The 27,142-nt window shown below is 36.9% G+C and overlaps 1 long non-coding RNA gene across 1 annotated transcript in view; it reads left to right on the top strand.

Moving 5' to 3' along the window:
• The first annotated feature begins 4,149 nt into the window (after positions 1–4,149).
• The window catches only part of LOC135270622 (uncharacterized), a 371,213-nt gene continuing 348,220 nt past the window's right edge, over positions 4,150–27,142 (top strand). Inside the window, exon 1 of the long non-coding RNA XR_010338760.1 lies at positions 4,150–4,255. This is a non-coding gene — a long non-coding RNA (uncharacterized LOC135270622). The remainder of the gene's footprint in view (positions 4,256–27,142) is intronic.

The following is a 27,142-nucleotide window of genomic DNA, read 5'->3' as shown; positions in this document are numbered from 1 at the left end:
TAGATTATTTTTAAAATACTAACTATCACCAAATGCTAAAATACTAAATCAGACTAATGTCTAGTTTCATTCATTTAAATATATTTAATTCTTTAAATTTGATACTTAGATGTGATGCCATCACATTTCAGCCTAGACTTGTAAATTTTGTGCATAATTCCTGTAATAGCAGTACAGTTGGATACATAATTTATCTTTAAAAGGTCTGATGACTTAGAAATTATGTGAACTTGTTGGTCTTTGCTTTTGTTAGCAGAAAAATTGAAGATAAAATTTGCCTCATGGTGTTCTTGTAAAGTTTTATGTGATGTTTTTGTGCTTTGAACAAGTTTAGTGATTCATAAGGTCTAATGTTAATGTTTATTAATGTTCACTTAATAGCTTTTAACATTTTATTTATTTGCCTGCCAAGCATCCTTCTTTTGGGGAATCATCTGATCTCTCTTCTACAGTAATCCTGTTCGGTCTTTGTGGTTAAGCGGGGCCAATTATAGTACATAGCTGTCTCAAACCTCTGACCATCCTGTAACCCCAGCAAGCCTAATCATAGCCCCTCACAGGATCATTGCCGGAGATCATAGGAAAGATGCTCTCACTTTTCCACAATCTCTGGCTGCAAGAACATTGTGAGCCTGGAGCTGCTAGGGGACTCATTTTAGACATATGGAAAGAGTTTGAGCATGAAGCCACACAGGTGACCTTGTTGTTGTTGTTTAAGCATCCAAATCCAGCAGTGTTTGGAAATTCACTTCTAGATTTTTAGTTATGTGAGGCAGTTTATGCTATTTTTTATAAACTACTTTATGATGGACTTCTGCCACTCACAAGTAATAGAATTTTCAGGCACAAAAAATAGTGAAGTGTGCTTTGAAGTCAGACCTCATGTAATTAAATCCCAATTCTCTCCCTTGCCACTATGTGACCTTAAAAAAGTTACTTTAACTCTTTGTGCCTGAGCTTCCTCATCTGTAAAGGCATGGTAAAAATACCAACCTCTTTCAATGGGGAGTTTTAGTCGAGTGTGTGTGTGTGTGTGTGTGTGTGTGTGTGTATTATAGCACAATGTCTAGACCATGAGATGTGCTCAATAAATACAAGATATTACTACACCAAATAAGGTGTACATTAAAAATATCACCTGGTTAAGAAGAGATACATTTAAAATATATTTTAAATGTATCTCTTCTATACTATATCTCTGTACTATATTCAGGTAATAGTACAGAATTTTTAAAAATCCAATACTTCAGCAAAGAAGAGGTAGAGAAAATATATGACAGTGAAATTAAATGGAGCTCAAAGAAAGGTGAATAAATTCTTAGTGAAAAATAGGATCATAAAAAAGTGAAGACATAAATTCATGTATTTGATGACACCAGCAGCACAAAATTCATGAATCAAAAGTTGCCAACCAGTGCCCCAGACATCGTATTTATTTTATTTTTTAAATGGAATATTTGACTCTGGCACTAAAACAAAAACTCTATGGATAGCACCAAACCAGCAGATATTCTAAATTCACAGAATTTTTGTTAGCTATTTCAGTACCTTACTCATAAATTTTCCTTATTTTTTTTCTAAGAGTGGTGTTAACAGAATTATAAAAAACTTGAATATTAAGTTTCCACTTTTCTGGAAATTTTATACACACAGAGCAGACATTTCTACAGACATGTTATAATAGATATTTACTGGAATGTGGTTCCAGTCTGGGGTTTTTAATTAGTTTATGAGGCAACTAAAATGATAATATGTTAAAATCAAATTATCTGTATTAAAACAGGGAAATAAATTAAATGGCAACAATTATTATATTAAAATGATAATATTTATTAAATCTGGTGTTTTATTTTAAATATAGCTAGTCAATTCCTAGGCTTAAGTCAAAATGTAATAATCTAAGCCAGATGTAAACTAATACAGTATAACACACAGAACAAATCATCAAACTTTCTATGACACAAATTTTTTGTTGTTAATACCTTGTAAATGCATCCACCTATTCTGTAAATATTATTTTTAACAAATAATAATTTTTATTACTTTTTCTCTCAAATGAATTCAGTGAGTATGCTTTGGAAAGGAAGGATAGCAAAATATCTTAAACACTACAAATATTACCATTTTACTATAAATGAATCTGAATAAAGTAAGAGTGACTCTATTTGAATATTATTGTAACTAATCATTTCTTACTATATAATATCAACATAACCAAATAGTTTAAATAAATATTTAAATGATATAATCCCTACATTTTTCTGCTATTTGGAATATTGTCTCTAAATTGTCAGACTTAGATTATATATAATTATGTGAATACAGCCACTATCACCGAGCTCTGTTAAACCACTAGATAATTACTATGGTATTAAATTCACGCATATACTCACAGATATCCCAAGAATGCAGGGATCCTTTATTTTCTGTAACTTTTCTAAACTCTCCATGAGAAGAAACAGGCACTGGAGTTAAGGGGAATTTCAACAATAGATTATTGCCTTTTAAATAGTGTGTTTTCAATTTTAAAAGTCTCTAATGCATTGATTTTTTTTAATCCAAAGTTAAACTGCCTGCAGCGCTTTCCCTTTCACTTTCCTCCTTAAACTGGTAGCAGAGTAGAGAGGAAACTTGTAGTTCTTAAGGCAGAGTAAAGGCTTCTCCACCATAAGCCAGTAAAGGTGGCTTAGATCTTTCTACTCACCTAGCCATCAATGCTTTAACCCATAATGATGAAGAGGGCTCATCCTGAGTGTGGTCTTCCAGTTCTTCAAATAAAGAACAAGGCAAAAACTGTTCTGTTGTCCACTTTCTCCCCGACACATGTAGTATATATCCTTACAAAGCCAGAGACACTAGACTGGAGATGGGAAGTCAGGACCCAGGTATTTGACCTCTACTACCAAAACCTCTGTTGCCTTGCCCCTCCTCCAATCCTAGGTCAATAAGGGTGGGCTCTCTCTCTTTCTCTCTCTCCCTCCTTCTTTCTTTCTCTTCTTCTCTGTATGATAATGACTGGCCCTCCATTGTTCTGATTTGGTTCTATTTCTAGTTTATGGTAAAATTCTATCTGGTCAGCAAGTCCTAGCCCCAGATATGTTAATAAAATCTTTTTCTCAACAAAGTGTGACCTTCAAGCTTATTTTCATGTTTTGACTCAAAAATTCCATTCTGAAATTCAAATGTTAAATGTTGACTCCTTCTTCCTCTTGGCATCTTTCTTGTAACAATAAAAATCTGTCCTGAGGAAAAATCATGTCCATGGAAGAATGGAGGCAGAAGAGTCACATTAAAGGAATTTTAGAAAGATAAAAAACATAGAATACATTTCAAAATCTGTTATTTACATTTCAGTTAGAATAAATCCATGTTTCGCTTACCCAGAAGTGGTGAAGGCCATATGTGCATTGTTATCATCAATGACAACATCAAGTTAAAAGTGTTTAGGCATCATGAAGGCTTATAGATGAGTAAGAAAAGTTAAGTAGTTTGCAAAACAAGTTTAAGCCTATGAAAATAGAAAGGGAGAAGAGTGACTTTCTCTTTAGTAAATATTAGAGAAAATATACTGAATTATAACATTGTTAAGTGTTAAATTCAGCATATGTAACAATTAGATTCACAAATGAGTGATGGATTAAACATAACAAAATTTTACTCTGTAAGTAAATTATAAAGATGACATTCAAATGTGGCATTTGTTTCCTGGAAAACTGAAAAGGTCCACAGAGCATTATGACTGTTTTGTAAAAAGAGGTATACATGGAGCAATGTTGTGCCTTTCTTTATCGAGGGGCTTCTCTCCACGCATTATCCCCTCCTTCCCTTTAGCATTTTGATTTAAAAATGCATTACAGTTGTCTTTTACGCAGTAATGGAACCATGACCATATTTGAATAATAATCAATATAGAACAGAAATGAATAATGATTATCTTCCAGAGGTAGAAACTTTGCTTCATCTTATTTTTGAGTAAAGAGAAGACATCTTTCTTCATTTGTATGAAGAATAGTTGCATTGCATTGGGTGGAAATACGGAATTTCAAATGTTTGTTTAAAGCTTTATAGTGATGCTGTTTAGTCAAAAGTAAATTTGCTAGTTACTATGCTATTCTCTCTACCCAGCAAACCCATCCTTCTGTATTCACTTTGAGATATTGGAGTTGAACCTGCAAATCACATTGCTGCTTTTGACTGGTCTGCTATTAGCTCAACCGATATCAAGCACAAGAGAGAGACTCGAGGCTATAGGAGGGTAAGTAAACCTGTTCCATCCTGTTTGCTTTCTGATTGTTTCATATTTGCTTCCTACTTTCATAAGCATCATCTTATCAATACTTCTAAAACGAATTTCCAATAAGAGAAGTTGCACTACCTTTCTGTAGCAGTGTTTGAATCCATTTCATATTTTTTCCAACACTTTTAGAATCAGCCTTATTATACTTCCCTTAAAAACCCTAGCACTGTTCAAATTTTATCATCCTAAGAGATATCAGATTCAGTTCCATAGGGCCCCTCCTTCAAGCGTCTGTTTTTAAAATTCCCTGTTTCCTCAGATCTAGTATTCAGAACTGCTTCCTGCAGTTGATATTCTTATGAAACCTTAGTGTTCTTTTTTGCATTTTCAGTTAATTAGATGAAAATTACTTAAGTTGTTTTTCTTATTGTGGTTTTTCCATGTATTGAAAAAGTATTTGCTACATATTGGGGGTGTGATGTTCTATATAGCAATATCAATATGTTCCATATATTTTCTAAAATTATTACTAAATACATTAATTAATTTAATGTTTAAAAAAAGGAAGAAAATAAACTCTGAGTGATAGGTAGGTAATACTATAACACCCATTTTACAGGCAAGAAAATTGAGGCACAGAAAGCATTAGGTTTTTACAAACCCATCAAATTAACTAGAGGGGCAGAGATGTCACTAGACTTTGACTGAAGAATCATGCCCCTGACACTGTCATCCAGAAATCAGGAAGCTATTACCACCATTCATAATTCCGTGAAACTTGCTGTCACTACATTATTATTGTTGACACAGCTACCCTGAAGCGGGTGCTTTACAATGGAATGCCTATCCTCTTTATGTAGCACTCTTTACAGTTTTCATTGCTTCTAGACCCACAACTAATATCAAATCCCTGAATGTTCAAGGTATGATAGGCTGAATATGCTGTTGCCAAAGATGTGCATGGCCTAATTCCCAGGTCTTGGGATTATATTACCTACATGGCAAGAGAGTTTTGCAGATGTTGTTAAATTAAAAATCTTGAGATCCTGGGTTAATTGGGAAGCTCAGTGTAACCCAAGGTTCTTATAAGAGGGAGGCAGGAGGGAAGGTTCAGAAAGAGAGGTAACAAGATGCTATCATGCTGGCTTTAAAGGTGGAGAATGGGACCATTAGCCAAGGAGTGTAGGGGACCTTTAGAAGCTAGAAAAGGCAAGGAAATGGATTCTCTTTTAGGGCGTGCAGAAGGAATACAGCCTTGCTGACCATTTTCGGACGTTGGTTCTCCAAAACACTAAAAGAATACATTTTTATTGTTTTAAGCATTAAGTCCATGGTAATTGGTAACAATCGGAAACTAATACACGGGGAAAGAAATACAAAGTCTCAGGAGGAAACAGCTTACACTCAAAAGGAACAGAAAGATTTTGCCAAATTACATAGAGAAATCTAGGGAATGCATATGAGATGGTCCCACTAATGTCATATTCGTTCTCTGGTGTAGCACTTTTCTTTTTTTTTTTTTTTTTTGATACGGCGTTTCGCTCTTGTTAGCCAGGCTGGAGTGCAATGGCACGATCTCGGCTCACCGCAACCTCCGCCTCCTGGGTTCAGGCAATTCTCCTGCCTCAGCCTCCCGAGTAGCTGGGATTACAGGCACACGCCACCAGGCCCAGCTAACTTTTTGTATTTTTAGTAGAGACGGGGTTTCACCATGTTGACCAGGATGGTCTCGATCTCTTGACCTTGTGATCCACCCGCCTCGGCCTCCCAAAGTGCTGGAATTACAGGCGTGAGCCACCGTGCCCGGCCTGGTCTAGCACTTTTAAAATCCATCCACACACATCTACTTCAGTGGAGGTCATTACTGCATTGCTAAACAAAGCTGAGCCAGCGCATCAGGGCAGAGAGAAGAGGTAGCCTCTGTTGTAAGGGAAATTTTATAGGATTTGTGTGTTCGGGGCTCTCAGACTCATTCCGCTCTAGCCTAACTTCAACATTGCAGTTCTCAATGTGCCATTGATTCTCAGTCAACCCCTAGACTTTACCCAAAAGTCCTAGAGTGTCAGGATAATTGCAGAATCAGACTCTGTCTGGTTGTTGGTACTATCTAGGCACTTTCTCTGTTTTTCCTGGATCTGCATCTCCACTCTCCCCTGAGCACTCTGTGCTTTCCCTACCCATCCTATTGTTAGTCGGGTTTGTCCAGCTCCCTCTTGGGTATCATGCGGACTCTATTCTCTGCTTAACAAAATTTTACCTAGTTTTAAAGATATATTTAATTTTCTTTCTAGTTCTTTCCTTTGTGGAGGAGGTTCGTTTTGCACCAGTTATTCCATCTACCACTTGCAGGAACATTCACTCATGTGTTAAAAGCTACTTTATTATTCTCAGATATGCAGCAAGGGGCAGCAGAAGCCTAGGATGGAGAGCCAGCCCCTAAGGCTCAGGAAAGCTGCTAGGCATCGTGGATTCTCTTGTCTATGTTTGTCCCATGTCTCAACACAGCTGATGGACCCAGAAAGCATTCTGCTCTGGGTTTTTATACCCCAGAGGACACTGCCATTGTTGGGACTGAAGTGTTGCAGAGCACTTCACGGCTTTAGGAGGGATGAGGATTGTTTCAGAAATTTCATCCTTGTCTCATGATGTTTCTTCTCAGTACATTCTATAGTTACCCTGAGAACTACAAACAGGAAGAGGGGAGAGCTTAGTCAGCCAAGGCTATTTGGGGACCTGCCCTGCTGCATCTTCAGTTTCCTCTTTAGAGCAATTTATACTTGTACTTAGATTAATGCTCATGATTCTCAAGGGCTATTAAATTATTTTAGTGTTTGATTATGTAGGAACTCATTGCTACTTACCTTCCCCTTTTTGAATAAATGTAATTATTCAATTGTGCCTAAGAGCGCTTCAGGAAAGTCAATAACTCATGGGTGAATGAATTAAAATACATAATAAGTAGAAGTAGGTGGTTTCTGTCCACTTTTAAATGAAAAAAAATTTGTAAAGATTTTATTTTATTTTATTTTATTGTTCTCGTTGTTGGTTGTTATTGTTTAGAGACAGGCTGGTGCTGAACTCCTGGGCTCAAGTGATCCACTTCTGTCAGCTTCATAAAAGCTGGGATTATAAGTGTGAGCCACAGCACCCAGCTGAGTTTGGGTTTTTGTTTTGTTTTGTTTAATTTTAAAAGTAAGATTGACTGAGTTTGTAAGCTTTTGGCTTGCCGGGGCATTTTAATTTTCTTTACAAATTACAGTGGTTTACATGCAGCTTTAAATTTCCCATTGAAACAATTCATTTAAAAAACCATTAGTGGTGAGTTAAGAATTTGCCGACAATTTTATAGGTGAGATGGAAGAAACAAAACTCACTAATAATTTAGTAAATTACCATTGGCTATATCTGGTCTTACGAAAGTCTTACTTAGTATCCCTGCTCTTCCCTCCCCTCACATTTCATTTTTCAGGATTACTTTCTTTTTCATATAGAATCATGGGAACTAACCTAAGATGCTTTTGCTCTCCTTAATAAGATTATCAAAATATCTTAGTTAACAAAGCTGTTTTCCCAGATTTGAATTGTTGTACTAGTTGCTATGAAGTAAACACATATTTGAACTTTTACAGCAGTATAAATGGCTTTTTCTAGGTTTTTATGTATAGATAGTTATAGCTGTATATTGACCAATGTCTCCGGGTTACACAATTTTATTTACCTTCTACAGTCACAACTTGGTTCTCTTTTGAGACATTAATTTTTCTCTTGATTTACTGTTTCTTAATTCTCTTTAATGTTTACAGTAATTTTTTTAAATCAACTCTTTCCATACTCTTGATTCTATTCCTTCTGTGATGGCATTTATCTATATCCATTACTTTTTCTGGATTTTTAATTACTTTGTGATTTTATACACAACCCTAGATGTTTTGAGAGTTTGCATAATAAGATTATTGGGAAATAGTTATTTCTGTAATCGATGGGGTGAATCTTCCTTCATCTACTGAATCTTCATATTTCTTTCACTTCATTAACTTAGTGTGCCACAACATCAACTTTGGTTCCTGTTAGCTTCTGTTTTCTCTTTCAATTACTAACAAAGAACAGTGGGTGGTGAAATGCTGCATAAATACACACTGAGGGGCACCATACTCTGCATTCACCACCAGTCTCTAGCACAGCAATGGAAAGAGGAAAGTAAGGATTAAATGAATCACACCAATGTAGAAAACAAAACAGGCACTCACAGTGGGCAGATTTGTGGTTGAGAGAAGTTGCATGTTAATATGCCAAAGACAAGGAAAATTAAGTAGCTAGGATAATAAAAATAACAAGTACAAGAAGTCATATGTATTTACATCTTTCCCTTGAATGATTCTTACAGCAACACTTATTTTAAAATAAAATCTCCTAAATTTTTTATCTTGTATTTACATTAAACAAAATCATGGCTGTGAGTTATATAATTTTTAAACTCAATCCATCATATACTATCTCTGGAAACTTTTGGTAAAATTATGTATCTTATTTCTCATAGAAAATAGAAATAAACTGTAAATACTACTTTGTCATTTACCCATCGATTCTTTCCCTTGGATTTTTACATGAAAATAACAGTGACCAAGTATGATGACTTTACCTCCCTCACAAATGCAGCTGAAATAAACACTAAATATCAAGTCTATTTCATAGGTTTCCTGAAAAACAGGAAGGGTTAACATAGCAAAACCAGAAAAGTAGGGAATTCATGAAAGCTGTAAAGCAGACAGGAAAAAAAATTGATCTCAAAATCTAGAAAATTTGAAAACTCTGAAATTCTATAAAGGTGATATAGATGACCTCAAGAAAAAAAAATATATATTTTTTTTTAGCAGAACCTAAAAATAACCACAAGACTAGAGAGTGTAGCAAGGACTGAATGAGAATGTAGGTCTAAAAAGGTAACAGAAGAACTGATACAGTCTAACTCACTGACTCTTGTTTTTACCTTGGACCATTTTCCCACCCCTCCCACACCTACCTATGAGTGTCCCACTGCCCATTCCCATACCTATACAATCAATGGAGGTAGGGTTTTCAACTCAAAGCTTCTATTTAATGCCTGATTATATTATTTGGGGGTGATATTATTCTTTAAATGTGTTACATAACTGGAGAAATATAGAAGAAGATATTGGTGTTTAAAACTAAGAAGTTAACCATTAGCAAAATAGAACTCTATAATAATATTTACAAGTTACCAACACAACACAAAAAAGAGTGAAAACAAAAAAAAAAAGTACCAAAACACTGATTAATCCAGCAAACATGAGGAAGAGGAAAAAAAGAAAAAAAGAAACACCTATAACAAATAGCCAGTTTTAAAAATAAAGGATTAAGCAAAATGATCTTTCCTCCAAATCTGCCATTGCACTGCTATCAATCCTTCAACCGTCCACACATCCCTCTGCATACACAGGGATAAAGTTATTAAGATACCTCAGGAAGCTGAGTTAAAAGTCAAGCTGCTTGAGTCCCATAAGCCAGTTCTTAGGGTAGTGCTTATCACAGTAAGAACAGAAGTCTGAATTTGGGTAATAAAAATTAAATTTATGCACCACAGTGGGTAACTGTAATTAGATTATCACCAAACACAAACTCCCAGCCTTAATTGCCTTCTTTCCTCCCTATGGCACCCAAAGGCGACTTACTGCCTCCTCTTCTTGAGCTTCCTTCCTTGTAATGCTACCCAGGCCAGTTACCTTCACATTTACATGTAGCTGTGTTCCTCACACAAGAAATGATGTCATTACCATCTTCTTTTTTTGCTTTGGGGTTGCTGGAGTAAAATTATACCAAGCTTTCTACATCATCAACTTTTGCCTGTTTAGTCTACCAGGAAGGGGGAGTTAAGCTAAAGTTAATCTTGGACAACATGAGTCTGTAAAGGCATGGTAAATCTCACCATGGACATTTCTCACGTGTGCATTTTACTAGTGAAGCAGTGTTAGAGTTTAGCAGAGATGAGCAGTGAATAGAATTTTTTTAAATTTCTATTTTAGGTTTGGGGATACATGTGAAAGTTTGTTTCATAGATAAATGGGTGTCGTGAGGGTTTGTTGTACATGCTATTACATCACCCAAGTATTAAGCTCAGAACCAAATAGTTACCTTTTCTGATCCTCTCCCTCCTGCAACCCTCTTCCTCCAAGTAGACCCCAGTGTCTATTGTTTCCCTCTTTGTGTTCATAAGTTCGTATTATTTACTTTCCACTTATAAGCGAGAACGTGTGGTATTTGGCTTTCTGTTCCTGAGTTAGTTTGCTAAGGATGATAGCCTCCAGCTCCATCCATGTTCCCACAAGAGTTATGTCATTCTTTTCTATGGCTGTATAATATTCCACGGTGTACGTTTACCACATTTTCTTTATTCCTTATTTATTGTAGTCTGTCACTGATGGACATTTAGGTTGATTCCATGTCTTTGTGATTGTCAACAGTGCTGCAATGAACATTGACATGCATGTGTATTTATGGTAGAATGCTTTATATTCCTCTGGGTATACACCCAGTAATGGGATTGCTGGGTTGAATGGTAGTTCTGCTTTTAGCTCTTTGATACTGCTTTCCACAATGGTCGAACTAATTTACACTCTCACCAACCGTGTATGAGATTTTCTCTACAAGCTCACCAGCATCTGTCATTTTTTGACTTTTTAATAGTAGCCATTCTGACTGGTATGAGATGATATCTCATTGTGGTTTTGATTCGCATTCCTCTAACGAGCAGTGATATTGAGCTTTTTTTCACATGCGTGTTGGCTGCATGTATGTCTTCTTTTGAGAAGTATCTTTTCATGTCCTTGCCCACTTTTTAAGGGGGTTGCTTGTTTTCTCTTGCAAATTTTTTTAAGTTCCTTATAGATGCTGGATATTAGACCTTTGTCAGGTACATAGTTTGCAAATATTTTCTCCAATTCTGTAGGTTGTCTATTTATTCTGTTGATTTTTCTTTTCTGTGAAGAAACTCTTAAGTTTAATTATATCCCATTTGTCAATTTTTGCTTTTGTAGCAATTGCTTTTTGTGTCTTTGTCATAACATCTTTGGCTGTTTCTAGGTCCAGTGTGGTACTGCCTAGCTTGGTTTCCGGGGTTTTTATAGTTTTAGGTTGTATATATGTCTTTAATCCATCTTAAGTTGATTTTTATATCTGGTGTAAGGAAGGCGTCCAACTTCAGTCTTCTGCATATTGCTAGCCAGGTATCCCAGCACCAATTATTGAATAGGGAGTCTTTTCCCCATTGCTTGTTTTTGTCAGTGCTGTCAAAGTTTAGATGGTCATAAATGTGCAGTCTTATTTCTGGGCTTTCTATTCTGTTACATTGGATTATGTGCCTGTTTTTGTAGTAGTACCATACTGTTTTGGTCACTGTATTCTTATAATTTAGTTTGAAGTCAGGTAATGTGATTCCTCCAGCTTTCTTCTTTTTGCTTAGGATTGCTTGGCTATTCAGGATCATCTTTGGTTCCATATCAATTTTAAAATAATTTTTCCTAGTTTTATGAAGAATGTCTTTGGTAGTTTGATAGGAATAGCATTGAATCTGTAAATTGCTTTGGGCAGTATAGTCATTTTAATGATATTAATTCTCCCTATCCCACGAGTATGGGATGTTTTTCTATTTGCTTATGTCTTCTCTGATTTCTTTAAGCAGTGTTTTGTAATTCTCATTGTAGAGATATTTCACCTCTGTGTTTAGCTGTATTCCTAAGTATTTTTTAAAATTTTTTTGTGGCAATTGTGAATTGTTCCACCTTTCTGACTTGGCTCTCAGTTTTGTTGTTGGTGGTGGTGGGATATAGAAGTGCTAGTGATTTTTGTACATTGATTTGTATCCTGCAGCTTTGTTGAAGTTGTTTATCAGCTGAAGAAGCTTTTTGGGCTGATACTATGGGGTTTTCTAGATATAGAATTATGTTGTCTATAAACAAAGATAGTTTAACTTCTTCTCTTCCTACTTGGGTTTCTTTGTTTCTTTGTCATACCTGATTGCTCTGGTTAGGACTTCCAATACTATGCTGAATAGAAGAGGTGAGAGAGGGCATCCTTGCCTTGTGCTGGTTTTCAGTGAGAATGCTTTCAGCTTTTGCTCATCCAGTATAATGTTGGCTGTGGGTTTGTCACAGATGGCTTTTATTATTTCGAGGTATGTTCCTTCAGTATCTAGTTTATTGAGAGTCTTTTTGGTTTTGTTTTTCAACATTAAGGGATGTTGAATTTTATCACTGGCCTTTTCTGTGTCTATTGAGAAAATCATGTAGTTTTTGTCTTTAGATGTATTTATTTGATGAATCACATTTATTGATTTGCATATGTTAAGCCACACTTGCATCCCAGGGATGAAGCCTACTTGATAATTGTGGCTTAGCTTTTTGACATGCTGCTGGATTCAGTTTGCACGTATTTTGTTGAGGATATTTACATCGATGTTCATCAAGAACATTGGCTTGAAGTGTTTTTTTTTATTATTGTGTCTCTGCCAGGTTTTTGTATCAAGATTATGCTGGCTTCACAGAATGAGTTGGGGAGAAGTCCCTCTTCCTTAATTTTTTAGAATAGTTTCTGTAGGAATGGTACTAACACTTCATTGTACATCTGGCAGAATTCAGTTGTAAATCCATCAGGTCCTGGGCTTCTTTTTCTTTTTTTGGTTGGTAGGCTATTTATTACTGATTCAATTTCAGAGCTCATTATTGGTCTTTTCAGGGAATCAATTTCTTCCTGGCTCAGTCTTGGGAAAGTGTATGTGTCCAGGAATTTATCCATCTCTTCTAGGATTTCTAGTTTGTTTACAAAGAGGTGATCATAGTAGTTTCTGATGGTTGTTTTTATTTCTGTGGGGTCAATAGTAACATTTCTTTTCTCATTTCTAATTGTGTTTATTTGGATTTTCTCTCTTTTCTTCTTAATTAGCCTAACTAGTGGCCTCTCTAAATTTTTATTAGTTTTTTCAAAAAACCAACTCCTGGATTTTTTTTTTTTTTTTTTTTTGAGACAGAGTCTCACTGTGTTGCCTGGGCTGGAGTGCAGTGGCGTGATTTTGGCTCACTGCAACCTCTGCCTCCTGGGTTCAAGTGATTCTTCAGCCTCAGCCTCCTGAGTAGCTGGGATTACAGAAGCATGTCACCATGCCCAGCTAATTTTTGCATTTTTTGGTAGAGACGGTATTTTGCCATGTTGGCCAGGCTGGTCTCAAACTCCTGACCTCAGGTGATCCACCTGTCTCAGCCTCCCAAAGTGCTGGGATTACAGACATGAGCCACTGTGCCTGGCCTTCTTGGTCTTTTGAATTGGTTTTTATGTCTCAATTTACTTCAGTTCAGCTCTCATTTTTTGTTATTTCTTGTTTTCTGCTAGCTTTGGGGTCAATTTGTTTTTGCTTCTCTAATTCTTTCAGTTGTGAAGTTAAGTTGTTAATTTGAGATTTTTCTAACTTTTTGATGTGGACATTTAGTGCTATGAATTTCCCTCTTAACACTGCCTTAGCTGTATCCCAGAGATTCTGATATGTTGTGTCATTATTCTCATTATTTTCAAAGAAGTTTGTGATTTTTGCCTTAAATTCATGATTTACCTAAGAGTCATTCAGGAACATGTTGTTTAATTTTCATGTAATTGCATTGTTTTGAGTGATTTTTATTGTGTTGACTTCTACTTTTATTGTGCTATGGTTGAGAGTGTGTTTGGTCTGATTTTGGTTCTTTTACAATTGTCAAGTGTTGTTTTATATTCAATTATGTGGTTGATTTTAGAGTAAATGCCATGTTGCAAAGAGAAGAATGTATATTCTGTTGTTTTGGGGTTTCTGTAAAGGTCTGTCACATCCATTTTGTTCAATGCTGAGTTTAGGTCTTCAATATCTTTGTTAATTTTCTGCCTTGATGACCTGTTTTGATTAATCATCTGTAGTAGAGTGTTGAAATCTCCCACTATTATTGTGTGGGAGTCTATGTCTCTTTGCAGGTCTCTAAGAACTTATGAATCTGGGTGCTTCTATGTTGGGTGTATAATATATTTAAGACAGTTAGGTCCTCTTGTTGAACTGAACCATTTACCATTGTAGAGTACCCTTCCTCGTCTTTCTTGATCTATATTGGTTTGAAATCTCTTTTGTCTGAAATTAGGATTGTAACCCCTGCTTTTTTCTGTTTTCTATTTGCTTGGTACATTTATCTCCATCCCTTTATTTTGAGCCTGTGAGTGTCATAATGTGTGAGATGGGTCTCTTGAAGACATCATACCATTGAGTATTGCTTTTTTACCCAGCTTGCCACTCTGTGCCTTTTAAGTTTGGCATTTAGCCAATTTACACTCAAGGTTAGTATTGATATGTGTGGGTTTGATTCTGTCATTGTGCTGTTAGCTGGTTATCATGTGGCTTGTGTTGTTGGCTTACAGTGACACTGCTCTGTGTAAGTGTGTGTTTGTATTAGTTTGTAGTGGTCTTTCTTTTCTGTATTTCAAGATCTCTCATAAGGCAGGTCTGGTGGTAATGAAGCTCCTCAACATTTACTTATTGGAAAAGGATTTTATTTCTTCTTCACTTAGGAATCTTAGTATGGCTGGATATGAAATTCTTGGTGGAAGTTTTTTTTCTTTAAAAATGTTAAGTATAGGCACTCAACCTCTTCTGGCTTGTAGGATTTCAGCTGAGAGGTCCACTGTTAGCCTGATGAGAATCCCTTTGTAGGTTACCTGATCTTTTTCTTTAGCTGCCTTTAGCAATCTTTTTTGCATTTTGACCTTGGAAAATCTGATGATTATGTGTCTTGGGAATGAGCTTCTTGTGTAGAATCTTGCAGGAGTTCTCTGTATTTCCTGAATTTGAATGTTGGCCTCTCTAGCAAGGTAGGGAAAGTTTTCATGGGCAATATCCTGAAATATATTTTTCAAGTCGTTTGCTTTCTCCCCCTCCCTTACTCCAGCTTGACCAGAGTCCATGAAAGAAACAATAAAGAGTAGCCAGAAGATTTCTAGATAAGACATGTAGGGTCAAGTTGGCCCTTAAACAATTCAAATTCTTTTCCTCTGTCCTGACACTTAGTCAGCACCATGAACCCAAATTCCTCCCAAGGTCATCTCTCAAGTACAAATCAGGCACATAGGCAGGTAAATCAAGTCTGCACTTACTATGTATTTTATTTGCATGTGTTTCTTTTCTCACTATAATACTCTTAATAGGGTGGAATTATTATGATTATATTTAGGGCATCTTGGACTGATTTACTAAAGATATAACTTAATTTTTAACAGCTTTATTGAGGTAAAACTGACATGAAATAAGCTGCACATATTTAAAGTGTACAGTTTAATATGTTTTGACATAAGTATACACCCATGAAGCCATCACCTACATAATGATTAGGAACATCTACATCACCCCCAAAACTTTTCTTGTGTTCTTTGTAACACATCCCTCCCTCCCCTACCCCATCTATAATTTCAGAAGAAACCAATTTGTCAATTTCTTCTTTTATAGTTTGCACTTTTGTGGGATGTTTAAGAAATATTTGCTATGTAGAAATATTTGCTATGTAGAAGTCACTAAGATTTTCTTCTATGTTATTTTTCTAGAAAATTTGTGGTTTTTACTTTCCATTTAGGTCATTGATCCCTGTTAAGTTACTTTTAGTGTACAGGGTAAAGAGAATCAAAATTCTATTTTTTCTTTTCCTTCTTTCCTTTTCTCCTTCTTCCTTTAGTCTCTCTCTCTTTCTCTCTCTCTTTCTCTCTCTCTTTCTCTCTCTTTCTCTCTTTCTGTCTCTTCCTCTCTATTCCTCTCTCTCACTTCCTGCCTCCATCTCTTTTCTCCCTCCCTCCCTTCCTTCCTCTATTTATTATTATTCCCAATTATTTCTGAACCATTTGTGGAAAAGATTACCCATTTTCTATTGCCTAAAATAAATTGATTATGCAAGTAGTCAAACATTTCGGCATTTTAGCTCTAATTGTAAGTTCCCCATGGTATCACTGGTTCCCCTCTTTCTCATCATTAACAAAACATAAATCCTTTTTTTACTACTTTATCTTTTCTCTTGTTTCATTTTTTCCTCTCTATTTGTCTGCCATATTTAACAGTCACAATATTTGACAAAATAAATATATTTTATATGAAATGAGTCATAAAATACATCACTTAAAATAAATTACTGAAAGCTATTTCAGAGATGTACCCAAGGCAAACATTAAATTGTATCTTAGAAGATGGTGGAACACAGTGAACCATGTTGAAGAAAAAAATCAATTAAATATACAGTGGAAGTGCATCTTTTTATTTCTTTTAAAAATTGATACAGAATGTATATACATATATGTAGGGTACATGTGATATTTTCTTACATCCATATAATTTGTAATGATCAAGTTAGGGTATTTGGGAGTATCTACCACCTCCAGTATTTATAAATTTTATGCATTGGAAACATTTAGGGTTCTATCTACTAACTGTTTTGCAATATGCACTGTATCATTGCTGATTATAGTCACCTTACTGTGCTGTCAAACCTTAGAACTTTCTATCTAACTGCATGTTTGTGCCCATTAACCAATCTTTTCATCTCCTTCCCTCACACATCCTTCCTAGGCTCTGGTGTCTATCATTCTACTCTCTACCTTAACAGTGAATTGTATCTTATTGGGCTTTTTAGACTCTTTTGTTAGCTTACAGAATATTGTTGTGTATTATCAATATTACTCTTTAAATCTCTTTAAATTGCTGATAAAGTGGAGTAGTCATAGTTTTCTGTTAATCTGTTTATATCATTTCTCAATAAATTTATACAGTCTAGGTTTCCTCTATTATTAGACCTATTACTAGTTAAGGGTTAATTGGTTTATTTTCAGAGGCCATGAAGTATTAATAAATCACATATATGTTTGCATGTATGTCTGTGTGTGTTTATACATACAATGATATTTGCAAAATTAAATATGTGTGAAGCAGGCTATCAGGTACAAATAATTACAACAAAATTTAGATTGCAGAAAAATATAAACAACTATATAGAAATACAATTTAAAGTATTACAAGAAAACATGGAAGATAGTAGTAATATGTCTGGTGAAAATGTGCTTCATGTTCTCCATAGAGAGGATATAGTGATAACTCCTAATGGCACTTATAGAAAATGTTTCAAAAATATCAGTGTAACCACTAGGGAATAGTAAATGTATATTTAGCTTCATAAACTTCAGAGGGGGATAAAACCCTCTATCAGTCCAACAAGAAATGCCAAAGAAAGGAAAGAAAGAAAGGGCAAAAATATACAAAACATATACCAGTTGGACAATCAAATATATCAGTTGCTAAAATGATGCAGAAAGCTTAGAATGAAAGGACAGAAGATATTTCAGGCAAATAGAATAAGACAAAAACAAGAGTCAAAATAGAATTTATATCAGATAAAATGATTCAAGTGCAAAGCAGTAAAAATGAAAAAAGAAAATGTGTGTCAATTACCAGGAAGGTATATGGTAACACATTTTATGTGCCTAAAATATAGCATAAAACCATTAATATAAAGTTCAGAAATAAATTGAGAAACTAGTCTTCAAGTAGATTTAAATACTACCCATACATTTGCAGATCAAATAAACAAAAAGGAAACAAATACAAATGGAAATGATATAAATAAATAAAATAACACATACTTATAAATTTATTATAAATATATAATTTACAAAAGAACTTAAAGAATAAATACATGTTACTTCCTTGGTAGGAAATTCTGTTGAAATGTTGTTTATATACAAGCATAGATACAATATAAAAATTATAAAGATAAAATTTATATATTTAATTTTTATATAAAACCCTATCTACCTTTTTCCAGATTTCTTCTCTTTAGCATCTGTTATCTTCATGAGTTTTTACCACCTTCCCTCAGTTTCCCTGAACTCTTATTTCTAAATTTGTGTTTTTTATTCATCTTATCAAAGTATTTTCTTCTAAGTTTTGTTCATTTTAAAATTTTGTATACGAGTCCATCAAAATTCTTTTCTAAGTATTTTTCAGTAATATCAAGCATTGCTTAATTCAGTGTAGGGCAAAATACATACCACCTTAATGACATGAGGGGTAAAAGTTCTGAAGCTGGTTAATGAAGGCACTTCTGGACAGAAATTTGTTTCTTATGATTCAAATCTCATTGTATGAATTACTGCCTATTTATGGATTACTGCCTATTCTTACTAATTCATATTACTAACTTGAATCTGACAAATGTGAGTGAGCACACATTTGCACACTTTCCTGGGGATAAAACAGCAGCCAATTTAATGTGTGGCAGTTTTTCTCCCTTTCCCTCATTATTCTTCTAGATACATACAAACATCAAGGCTAGATTCTGGGAAAAAGACATTTAGTGATGTGAACTAAAGCAGAGGAACAGAGATTCTAGCATAACAAACTTGGCAGTTTGTCTAATTGAGCCACAGGGTCTTAAGTACTTCTTTTCCCAGTTCCCGCAAGATTCTCCTTCCCACCTCCCTGCTCCAGGCCCTATCCAGAGTGGAAATAGCAGGACTTGAAGGACTGAATGAGCCTGGATTTGATGCCAAGGAGAAGGGCCAAAACCTATGGTATTAAAGTGGTTAAAAGAATCACAGAGCTGGAGAAATGTTGAGCAAATGAAAAAGAAGTCCAGGAGAACATGTTCTCTCTACCAGCAATGGGGATGGCCAGAGCCATGCCCTCAAAACATGATCAAAAGACCCTTTGAGGAAAGCTAGGACAAGTTGACAAGAGTGGACGAGTGGCCCATAAATACCCATCCACCTGGGAGCTCTGTGTGGAATGTAATGCAAGACTTGAACTCACAGTAAAGAACTGTTTATTTCTTTACTTTGAACCCTGGATTTTTTCTTGACTTGGAACAGTAGGGTTTTTATGAACTATTATACTCTTCTGTCCTCTAGGATAGAGTCATAAGTTCAGTAAACAAATCCCATATTCACATTGTATACCATCATATTATATCCAGATCATTACATTGCCTTTTATTTAAATTCTAACTCTGAAATTGAATCCATGAATTAACATCTTGCTATCTCTATTTTTTTTGAGACAGGATCTCACTTTGTTGCCCAGGCTGGAGTGCAGTGGCACAATTATTACCCGCTGCAGCCTTGATCTCCCAGGCTCAAGGTGTTGAATAGCATCAGCCTCCTGAGTAGCAGGGACTTCAGGTGCACACTACCATGCCTGGCTGATTTATTTTTTAATTTTAATTTTTTTTTAAGTAGAGATAAGGCCTCGCTATGTTTCCCAGACTGCCCCTGAACTCCTGAACTCAAGCAATCCCCCCACCTCGACCTCTCAAAGTATTACGATTATAGGCATGAGCCCCACGCCTGCTATTTTTTTTTTTTTTTTTTTTTGAGACAGTCTTGCTCTGTCACCTAGGCTGGAGTGCAATGGCTCAATCTCGGCCCACTGCAACCTCCGCTTCCCAAGTTCAAGCTATTCTCCTGCCTCAGCCTCCCGAGTAACTGGGATTACAGGCATGTGCCACCACACTTGGCTAATTTTTTTGTATTTTTAGTAGAGATGGGGTTTCACTGTGTTGTCCAGGCTGGTCTTGAACCCCTGACCTCGTGATCCACCTGCCTTGGCTTCCTAAAGTGCTGGAATTATAGGTGTGAGCCACCGTGCCCAGCCGACTCTCTCTATTTGTGATTTCTTCAAGTCATTATCAATGAAGAAGAACCTGAGTTAAAACTTTGGCCCCACCAATTGCTAGCTGGATAACCTTAGGCAAGTTGAGTTGCTATTCTCTTGTTTCAGTTTCCTCATCAATAGAATGAAGATATTAATACAAGTCTTAACATCTGCTACAGTTCACCTTTTGCATCACTCAAATCCATTCAAGACTCTCATTAGTTTATTCTACTTTGTCACTTAATCTTCAAGGTGGTGGTGAATTACAATTATTTTTAAAGAAAATAATTATAAGAAATGGATTAGTAAGACCAGCTACATTCTTTCCTGCTGCAGTTGGTCCCAAGGCCACAAATGATATTCATTGTCTCTTCTACCACTCATTGCAGATGCTTTACTTTGGCTATCACCTCTGCTATTCTACAGTATTTGCCCCTTGCACAACCTAGATATTCATCCTTGAGGGTTCTGAACTCCTTACTTTGGCAGGTTGCTATCATGTTGGATGAGCATTACCAGGCCTGAACAAAATAAGTGGTTCCCCAGTGAACCCTCTGAATTCCAAAAATGCTCTGCATTATCCCCATGTAGCAGCAACTCTTATCTCTGCATGATAATCAGCGTCAATTTTCCTTGCTGATATAGTGAATCCTTTCTTTGCCTGCTCATCTACTGGTTTGCTACACCTAAAATAATCAAGTGGAAGGCATAGCTTTAGACTTCTTGGAACCTATACTCTGTGGTCTAATAGAAGTAATCCCATTTCTTCAGGAACCCGGGCCTCTTGTCCAGGAACCTAAGAATCAGGGACAGGAAGCACAAAGTGCCCCAATGGATCCTTGGGGTTGATGGTGAAGAGGGCTACTCCTTTTTCCACACCTTGGTTCCTAGATGCATTTATTTATTGAACTTGAAATATGGAACTCTATAATGGCTGTTGGTTGGTATGCTGCATCTTGAAGAACAGCACCCCAACTCTCGAGGGTGTCATTTCTATTTCATATCTATTCTGGTGCTTTAGTTATACCTCTAAGAGACCAGTGTAATGCTCGATCAGGTTGGCAGCAGATGAAGAATGACAGTGTGTTGGGACCCGTGGACGTGTACCCAATGTCATATCTGCTTCATTCAAGGTGCCGTAATGTAAGATTCCATGACAATAAATCAGAAATTCTGAGCCCTCAGATAGTAGTGGTGGCCAAGGTGCTATGGGAAAGGATGGAAAAAACATGCCAAAACATGCATCAATCTCACCAACTCCCAAAATTGTTGCCTTCTCCAGGCTGAAATACGTCTGATTTACGTAACTTGCACTAAATGGCTGTTTGTTTTTTTTTAGGAATAGTGTCATATTGAAAGTTCAACATCAATCTTTTCTATTGATAGGTTAACATTCAGCATGGTAGTAACTATGCCAGCCTTGGTGAGAGCGAGCACCTGCATAGCCTTCATCCCTGACACCTTGCTTCCTCATTTAAAGGCTGAATTTTCAAGCTTTGTGTTGCCTTGAATGGGGCCTAAGTGGCTTTCACTATTTCACAAATCATTCTATCTTTCTATTTGTTCAGTGCCTCCTCTGCTGTGTGTGTGAACACTGATGTGAGACACAAAAATCTGCACATTTTGTTTCTACTCCCTTGTGTCTTCCCAGCTGTCTTTAATATTTCAGTCTTACTCTTTCAACATGATTGACCCATTGACTAAGCCACTTTTTAATGCTAAGAAGTCTATTTATAGACTTCAGATTACTTCTTTTTACTTGAGATTACTTCTTTTCCACACCTACTTGATGGTAGGTATACTGTTTGAAGCTGTGTCCAAAGGAGGGTTTCTCACTGCTGTCTTTCAGGGCCAACATTGAGTGGGGTTGTAATGTAGAAGCAATACACTTTTGAATGTTAACAACATGGCAACTTGAATCCATCACATTCTGACAGCTGGTCTGAGGTCACCCCCACATAGCTTTCTGATTCTGTATGCCCCACTTTGGCCCAATCTTGAATGTATCATTTCCATCATATGCGTTACCCCTCAATCTTACTACTTGGCAATCTATTACTTGGCAGTTGACATATACAAATGATGATGGGCATCTATTAGGGCTCAGTAGCAGACTAGGAGCTACTGTGTAAATGATGAATAGTTTCATATTGAGGACAACATGATTTTGCTCCAAAACTTCAGGGAGTCTGTGCTGTGACTCTTCTCTTAGAGTCTACAGAAACCATATATGACATCCTTATCTAGCACAGGAACTTCTAGCACCACAGCATTTGCCATAACATAAGGCCCAAACAACATCGGTGCTTGTAATCCAGCTTAAATTTACTGAAGAGCCTCACTCACACCTGGCAGCTTTTCATATTACCTTATAAAAGGGGTTCATATCATCTGCCTTAATGTACCTCACTTTTACAGGGATCACTTAAATGGAAGAAATAATGAGAACTTGTATCTTCACATTTTTTGAGGGTCGCAAACAGGATGGTGTATTGCTTGTAATTTATTGGAGCTTGGCTGGGCGAAGTAGGTTCAGGAGCTTCCATGTGGCCTTTCTTCCCCTTCTGGCTCCTACTCCACAGGCTAGGGAGTGAGTGTGAGGGTACTGCCAGCTACCAAGAATATCCATCACTATTCCATACTCAGGGACTGGGGAACTGAAGTGTTGGTCCCACTGTGAGACAAACTTTGAGCAATACACTATCACCAGCATTCACATTATTACAGGGAGGCCATGATAGTGTTTTTGTTTTCTGTCTAGCAACAGCTTAGACCCTGTATACAATTTCCCTTGAGATTTGAATACAGGGTTTTTCCTCCAGAGGACTCAGTCTTCTTAAATCTATGAGTCTAGGTCTGAAAATAGACTCATGTCTGGAAACTGGGCAAGAGATCATGATTTGCTTCCCTGTGGCTAACATAAGCCTTCTCCTTCTGCACGCTTGATCACTTTTTATTATAGATATTAAGCAATACTCTTAGTGGCTTCCTATCTGTCTTGGCCCTAGGGTCACTAGGGTCTAGAAGTCATCATCATTGATTTGTATGCTTTAGGGATTTCTGACAGTGCTGCCTATTAGAAGAATCACATTCATCTTGACTCTGATAATTTGGTGCTGCCACCTGGCCTTGACTAGTCTGGAATCCTATCATCTCCAGGGAACCCAGTTCCATAAAAGTATGTCTTACTCTCAGTCCTGCCTAAAGAGGACAATCACCACTGAGCTTCTCACTGATGCTGGATCTGCACATTTCTGTAGCTAGAGTGAAGGGGAGTTTCCTTGGGACCTTCAGGAGAACATAGTCATTTATAGTCTGGTATTATAATAAATCTATTCTTAAATGACTAGTTTTCTGAGCTTTGCCTCAATACTCATTCATAGACTTCCAGCCTATGGAGTCATCATTTTTTCCAACCTCAGAGAGCTATATTGGCAACCTATTAGGAATGACTATAAGTATCATTGCTAGGACATTAAACCTTAAATCACAGGATATCCGAATCCATTCATTGCATGCTATTTTGGTCCCTGCCAATACACATTAGCCGGGTCCTAAAGTATTTTTGATGAATAATCCATTTCCTCCAAAGCAGGAATAGTGCTTTACTGATCAGGCCATGCTGACACTGAGTCTAGTTAGTGGTCTAGATGGAATGAGGGAAATTGGGGCAAATCTTAGGATAGGCGAGCATCATTTTACAAGGCATATACCTCATATTAGTGTTTTAAATGATCTCCAAGCAAGGAGTGGATGTTATAGCAACAGGTGGCTACACTTTTGCAGCAGGCTTAGAAGGTTCAGGGTAATTCTTGGAGTGTGGGTCTCATGGTCAGCCATCCATATATCCTCATCTCGTATCTCAGGATCTCTCTCCTCCTTTATCATGGCCCGAACATTAGCCTGGAAAACTTACCAAGGTTGTTAATTTAGCCATCTTGTAAATCTGCTTGTCTCAAAATCAGCTCGTGGGACAGAACTTTAAAATAGTGCTACCCTCTGACATGGGAAGATGAGGGTTGCTTTAAATGTTCATACAGAGTCCTTCTAGGCCTTTCACACATTGAACTGAGTTGACATAGCTGTCAGCTCATATGAAACTGAATAAACAGCACAGAACGACTACTAACCAGCCTCACAACCCTTATAATTATCATTATCTCTATCTTGCTGAAATGCTGGAAACACTGGATAAGCCAGTATATTCCTCAACCTGTAACTCAAAACAATTTCACCAGCAGTCAGAGTCTCATTCTAGCATTTCTGAAGATGTCAGCAGTCCATCACACCCCACCAAACTAGTTAGGTAATTATTGCCATCTGTCCAGTATACAATCCAATTGTATAATCTCATCTCAAAAGTCTGCATCCTAGAATTATTTTTCATACCAATTATTTTCATTTGGATTCCTTGAGAAGCCAACTTTGAGGCAAGGATTCAGTTGTGAGTAATTTATTTGGGAGGTGATCCAGGAAATACTCTTGGGAAGTGGGAAGGTGAGAAATGAAAGTAAAAGCAGCCAGTGAATAGTGTGCATTATCAAGGAAGTTACCACTGTAGATAAGTGGGGCTTAAACTTGCTGGGAGCCAGTGAGGAGCACATGGCCTCAGAGTCATCCCATCTAAGGGGAGAAGGAGCTTGGGTATTTGAACACCCAGGCCCATAAGTACTTGGTTGAAGTCTCTTCCAGGAAGTCTTAATTCTCTGACATTTCAGTGAATACAGGCAGAACAGGCTCAAGCATCCAGAAAAAGTTTCAGGCAAAGAGATACATATCCTAAAATTTGAAACACATCCAACCTACGCTATAATGTTGAGGCCTCAGGGGATATAGCTGGGACCCAACCGTGTCATGGGGTTGTGAGATTAAAATAATTTAGTAATTACCAAGTAGTTATAACATCTGGCACATAATGAATGCTTCACATATGGTTGCTTATCATTATTATCATCATTATTATTTGGCACATCATTCTGACAGTTATTGGAAGTGTGCTTTGATGTGAGTACATACATGATGTCAAAAAGGGTCATATAGAAGAAAAGTCAAACATCTCATTATTGAAATGTTTTAGCATAAGAAATGAGAAAGCAGAATTGTTCATATTTTGGTCTGGGACAAAACTTTTACTTGCAGTAACGTATGTTCTCCTTCTCGGGAGAAATATGCATATCTTTTAAAATGTTTAAGCAATTTTCTGACAAACTTGAAAAAGATGAAGAGCTTTAGGTAGGCAGCTCTCTTCCAAGTGACTGTCAATCAGGGGTCTAATGAGCTTGAGCTAGACATTTAAAAAAATATATATATGTCTATTCTTACTCTCTTTTCCTATGAAATGTCCCTATCAGGAAAGATTCTGTGATTTGGCTTCTTCAGAACACTTCCCTCATGGAAGACCTGAAATAAAAGCTTTGACATGCATTCATTATTCATTTCTTTAAAAAGTGTTATTTTATTTATTTTTTTGAGACAGGGTCTCACCCTGTCACCCAGGCTGGAGTGCTGTGGTGTGTGATCTCAGCTCACTGCAACCTCCACCTCCTGGGCTCAAGTGATCCTCCCACCTCAGCCTCCTGTGGTTGGAACTATAGGCAGGCACCATCACGCCAGGCTAATTTTTCTGTATTTTTTTTTATAGAGACAGGTTTTCACCATTTTGCCCAGGCTAGAGATGACATTGTAGAGGTTAATATAAAACACTTCTTTTTTCTTTGCCTAACTTCTAAAAAACTGAGACATAGATGCCTTTACTATACATGAAGTTAACAGGAGAGAAGATTTTAAGGCCTGCTGTTCAAATTGGCTCCTGTGCCCTGAAATGAATTTATTACCCTCTCCAGAATCAACTGCCATAACTCTTTCACTCCTCTTCCCCAATTTCCTGAGACAACTTAAGCTAGTAAGGTTACCAGGATGACAGAAAGCAGGTGGAACTGCCAAATACCCATAGGCAAGAAAGTCCTTGTGGCGCTAAGGGCAGTAGAGAATGCATCTTTCTGCCAGTAGCAAGCTGACAGGGAAGGTAGCAGAGAGAGAGAAACAGAGAGACAGACACACAGAGAGAAACAGAGAGACAGACAGAGAGAAACAGAGAGACAGAGAGAGCGAGAGAGACAGAGAGAGAGAGGCAGAAAGAGAGACAGAGACAGAAACACAGAGAAACAGAGACAGAGAGACACAGAGAAATGGACAGAAAGAGACAGTGACACAGAAAGACAGAGACAGAGATGAGAGAGAGTGAGAGAAAGAGAAATTGACCTGATTGAGCTCCCAAACTTTCCAATCAGATAAATTATCTTCCTCCTCTGTGGAGGAGTGAGAGAAAGGCAAAGAGATGCCACCTCTGGTGAAGAATCCTGAATTGTGTGAAGCATCTGGAAGTGGGGAGAAGTGAGGGAGACATGTTGCCCACTCATGGAAAGATAAACCTGTCTTTCTTTCAAGAAACATCTTTAAATAGCTTTGCAAAGCAATTGTTAATAAACGAACCATAGTGTAGTGGTTCCCTAGATATCGTTACATCTAAAGGACTAATGCATGCCACTTTTCTGTAATAGCATGTCAGAATCACCAGCTGAGTACAGCATGCTGGGGAGTGAATCAAGCACTGCTGGAACACACAGGAACACTTTCAGGATGCTAGGATATGGCTCAGTAAAGGTATATTTGTTATCTTGCAGCAGCACTGAGAGAAACTGGCTTCAATGAGAAAGAGTTTTAAAACCAAATAGCAAATAGAGACTATGCTATTAATTGAGTCACAATAATATTCCTAGCATACATCACGCATAATGGAATTTTTTCTACCTGCTGAGCTCATTCTCCCCTTTTTTAGGGTTTGGTGGTTTGGCCAGACAGTTGATTTTCTAAGACACATCTGGCTATGTCATTAAGTTATTCCTGAATGTTTTGGCTATTGCCAAAGCAGTCTGCTGGTTTAAAAAAAAAAAGTCAGAGTGCCATCTTGGGAAATATTACTCTTGCAGACTGTTGTTTATAGTCCAACTCAGTTATCCAGACAAAATTATTTTTTAACATTGTACATACAGTCCTTTGAGAGAAAATGCAGTTAAGAGTTTATGTCTTTATTTATAGTTCAGGTTAGTCACTACAAAGTCCACTTCCTGTCTCGAGAGCATTATCTTTTACTTATTTTCTTCCTTATCTACAGTACACTGATTAGAGGCATCAAAATGCCTTTA

Source organism: Aotus nancymaae, unplaced genomic scaffold, assembly GCF_030222135.1.
Source record: "Aotus nancymaae isolate 86718 unplaced genomic scaffold, 86718_ANA_hifiasm-v0.15.2.pri h1tg000064l_1, whole genome shotgun sequence".
NCBI classification, from domain to species: Eukaryota; Metazoa; Chordata; class Mammalia; order Primates; family Aotidae; genus Aotus; species Aotus nancymaae.
This window is presented reverse-complemented; position numbering and strand designations above follow the sequence as displayed.